This window comes from Macrobrachium nipponense, chromosome 9 (genome assembly GCF_015104395.2).
Source record: "Macrobrachium nipponense isolate FS-2020 chromosome 9, ASM1510439v2, whole genome shotgun sequence".
Classification (NCBI taxonomy): Eukaryota; Metazoa; Arthropoda; class Malacostraca; order Decapoda; family Palaemonidae; genus Macrobrachium; species Macrobrachium nipponense.
Genome location: NC_061110.1, coordinates 75,351,826 through 75,356,859, shown reverse-complemented (window position 1 = coordinate 75,356,859; position 5,034 = coordinate 75,351,826).

Genomic DNA, 5,034 nt, shown 5'->3' with positions numbered 1-5,034 from the left:
AGGTCGAAAACAATCCAGTGAAATAAGAAAAAGGTTGATGTTAGTAATTAATGCTAGTAAATTTTATAAGATAGTGAGCAGCAGACTGAGAGATGGTGTTATAAAAAATAATATAATACAGATGGGAAGTTTGAAAGGCTAAAGCAAGGAATCGTTCAGGCAGAAAAAGTGCTTGCAGGATATACACTTTGGGAGGAACAAAAGAAATGGGTGTCAGAAAATTTACTAAGAAGAATAATAAAGGTCAAAAGTGAGAATGTGAGAATAAAAAATCATACTACGGTGTCTGAAAAAATGAATTCTAGTTAATAGTGTCTGAAAAAATGAATTCTAGTTAATAAAGTGAACACTTTGAAGGTTTACTCAATGCAAATCGTAAAAGAAGGGAAACTCTATAGTTATGGACTGCTAAAGATATAAGGAGGGTAAATACACAGTAGAAGAATGGATAACAGTATTTATAATAATAATTTGACGACAAACCTCCAAGCTGGTGTCCCACCGACCAGTAGCTTAGATTCCCCAAGGAGGTTTGTCATTCCATCTATTTCCAAGCAAGATTGTCTACACATGATGCGAAATAATAGGAATGAATTTTATCTAACTTCCGAAACGGTAGAAAATCACGTTAGGAAAAAAAGGGGTCAGCTACTTTCATACCACTACCTATAATAATAATAATAATAATAATAATAATAATAATAATAATAATAATAATAATAATAATAATAATAATAATAATAATATTAAAGGTAGAAACAGTGAGGTTAAGATGCAATTAGAGTACAGGAAATGCGTAAATAATAATGAAGAAAATAATAAACTTCGAAAATATTATGGATTTATGCACAACAGGACAGTTAGAACCAACAGAAATAGCCATAAGAAATAACTGACGTTAATCCTTGGTGTAAACACACACACACACACACACACACACACCGCCAACAACAACAGAAACAACGAGACCTTTTAATTATGATACATAAGTCTTGTTCTAAAATCTTTCCCATAACTTTGATATTCTCGTGCAATTTCAATTGTTTTTGTAGTATTTATTGGGTTAGCGGGTTGCTGCTATTTCCTAGTCTAACCCTAGTCTGATCGAATCCATAACACGGTATGCCAGGATACCAGAAAGTCTCCAATGGAAAGGACAAAAGGAAAAGTTATCCCTTTGTATGCAGCAAGATGTGACGGACTGACTAAAAAATTAAAAAGAGCACAGAAAAATAATACAAGCAAGAGATACATTGTTCAGGGAAAAACAGCAAGGGTCTGATCAAGGAAGAGGGTTTATCAGCTAAGGGCTTGTTATCAAACATACGAAGAAAGCTCAAGACATCTTAGTGAAGGGGAACAGTATGTTCTATATATAATGATGGAATTCATCGATTTTTTTTTTTTAGCTAAGGTTGAGAGGTTGAGCAATTACAAGGTTTTATGAAAGAAACGGAACCTCAACTGTAAAATTGTGATTAGTTTTTTGTGAAAGGGGTTCTCATGTTAAGGTAAGGTAAGTCTAAATTGATGGATTGATGAGGAAGCCAGTGAAACAACAAATGAGGTAGCTGATACCGTGTTAAATGGCTATAATTAAGATATAGTACAAGTCCGAGAGTATTTGCAAGATGGTTATGAGATTGACGGTCTCCGGAAAAAGAAGTAATAAATGGTAACATACACAATTCCTGGAAAAAAAAGTTTGTGTTTTTGAAAGTGCCATAGTAATGATCAAGAATATAGTGGTAAATTATAGATGAAACTAAAGGAAGAATATTCTTAATCAGTTTAATAGACGAGACACAGCAGTAAGGCCTCAATAACCAAGAGAATTGCGCGCGCGCGTGTGTGTGTGTGTGTGTGTGTGTGTGTGTGTGTGTGTGCACCTTAACACTGCTGACCTGGGGTGACCAATTTTTTAGAATACCACTGCATTGTGTTCCAAGGCATATTGCAAAGTTAAGGATTAAGAATCCGTTGAGGGAAGAATTGTTTCCGACATGACGATTGTGGATCTTCTGTAGAAGTTATGGCATTTATTCTTTCTATAATTCAGGGCAGAAATTAAAACCGCTCTGTCCGCCGAGAGGATCGACAAACATTACTGGACAATGGAACTTATATGCTTGTATATTATTGAATTTCCCAAACACACACACATACATATGTGTGTGTGCATATATATTTATATAATATATATTTATATATGTATATACGGTCTATCAAGTGATCACCATGAGTCTCTGTCGATTTTAAGAGTATCCATAACGGAACCTCAACCTCGCATAAAAAAGTATTTTACAGTATTATTACGTGTACATGCGAGGCTACCTGGGTTACTATTAATATACTTTGTCAAATTTCACTGAGAAATGCTTTACTACAGTGTCGTCTCCTCTTTTCAGTCTTTCAGTAACATATCAAGACACTTTAAAATGCTTCTTTTTCCTTCTTTCAATAATATATTAAGAAACTTTTAAAATGCTTCTTTTTCGTTCTTACAATAACATATAAAGAAAATTTTAAAATAGTTTTTTTGTTCTTTCAATAACATATTAAGAAACTTTTAAAATGCTTCTTTCTCCTTCTTTCAATAACATATTAAGAAAATTTTAAAATACTTCTTTTCCCTTCTTTCAATAACATATTAAGAAACTTAAAATGCTTCTTTTTCGTTCTTTCAATAACATATTAAGAAAGTTTTAAAATGCTTCTCTTTCGTTCTTTCAATAACATATTAAGAAACTTTCAAAATGCGTCTTTTACGTTAATAACATATGAAGAAAAGTCTTCCTTTCATTCCTTGTGTTCTTAAGGAATATTTTTTTCCAGAGCAATTCTGGCAAGCTTGAATAATGCTTCATCTCACATCGTCTTTGTAAAAGTCATTAAAACAACCAATACCGCAAAAATCAGAAAGGGGGAAGGGTCTGTCAAGAGCTTCCTTCTAGGGCAAGTCTTTTTTTCACCATTTAATTTATTAAAATTTGTTGGTTCTAGGCTCTATAAAGGCACTATGTTACCCGTCCTAAACGTGTTGCATTTGTGAAATAAGTAATTATGTAAAAAATATAAGTAAACAAACAAATAAATAAATTCTTAAAAAAGTAAAACACTTCCTCAGGTCAGAACCGGGGAACAACATGGAGACCGATTTTTTTTTTACCAAGATACTGATATGTGAGTCTATGCTAAAACTCTGTATTATATTCAGAAATATTACAAAAAAATACACAAATAACTATGTGATAAAGAATAAATCACAATCAATTATATTTTCAACGAAAAATAATTAGCAATACCATTATTAAATATGTAAATTCTTTATTTCTAAGGATATCAATAAAAAGAAAAAGACTTCTAAAAACAATTTTTACTATTTAAGCCCATTCTAAAAGCCATGATTAGTCCCGGGACACGAAAAGCTCTATAAGTACTTCCTTTCGTCAAAGGAAAAAGAAAGAAAACGAGAACCTGTTGCCGAAGTCGTGGTCAGAGTGTGTCCGGACGACAATAGGAGGAGGTTAGTGACGACAGGTCCGGCCATAAAAACCGTGACAGAGTGTCGACCATTGGAAGGCTCAAGATAATGTTAATATGAGGCCACATGTATTTTAAATTCAACACATCATAAAACGACCGAGGCACCACCGATGGAACACGATACAGCAGGAGATGAAGAAGGAAGAGGAAATGGAGGAGAAAATATAGAGAATATGATAAGGAATTTGACGCGGGCAGTCGGAGAATATTATAATAATAAGAAGATGGAAATTAAAGACGTGAAAGAAAAGGATGATTACAAGGGACAGCACAATAGAGAGGCCCTTAGAAAGAAAAGTATATGTTTATTTAGCGTAAGATAAGTAAAAGGAGATCAACAGCAACAGTTCGCGAGGGACACGAGCGATTGCGTAACCTCAAGCCCAGATGATACCTCTAATAACGACGCGTCGTCAGCAAGAAAATTAATCATAATTTTGCTCTGCCCTGTGACTGACTGCCGATAATGACTGCCATGTCGTTAAAAAGGAAAATAAGATATAATATAAATAGAAATAAAAAAAACGAAAAAAAAAAAACAATAAAAAAACAAGCTGCATTCCATCTTCAGTGAATTCAAGGTTCTCAATTCGGTACGGCGTTCATAACTAAGTTGCTTGGTACCTCAGCTTACAATATCAAATCAATCACTCAATCAATCACTGTTGACATAATTCATCCTGAGTCCCATGAAATTAAAAATGACATTGAGGACTTTAAGTAGTTCAGATTAAAAAAAAAAAAATCTTAAATAAAAACAGCAACAACGAACGCAGAGTCGAACAGGTCATCTAGAAACCCTCATCTTTGGTGAGTCGTTCCAAGTCATTCGCAGTTCAGGAGGTGATATTGTCATAATGGCACGAGTCGCGTGTTCGCTGCTCGTTACGAGTCTGCGGGATCCCTTCTTGGGTGACGTCACGTCCTCTTTCAGTGGGGGGCACCCAAGGGGGCGAATGCTGAACTTATCTCCATAAGTGTCTTTCGATATCGTTAACAGCTTATCAATGGTCTGCGACGCTTGCACTCTGACGTCATAATCAAGACGAAGAGACAAAATTGCAGGTGACACGGAAATCAAGCAAGACCAGGGTTATTAATGATATACAAATAATGCAGCTGCTGTATAATAATAAATAGGTAAAACTTTAGACAAGAAAACACTTCCACAATTTTGTATTTTCCCAGTAACAGCAATAAGCATTGCGGGAGAAGAACCGACAGATGGACTCCCACACAAGATCGATTCTGCCAAATGTCCGACAACAATAAACTAAAAACCACAATCCTTTTGCCTACCAGGAACCCCGAACTCTTCTTCCTACCGTCACAACACAGGTACGAAAGACCATCCAAGCTGCCTACCATTAAGGTATAAACATGGTAAGGGCTAATGTAAATCCATGGGGGTGATGTGTCTTGGAAAAAGCTCTCATCAGGGGGACTTTTCTCTCCAGATTCATTTTCCGTTTGGAAAGCGACTGATAC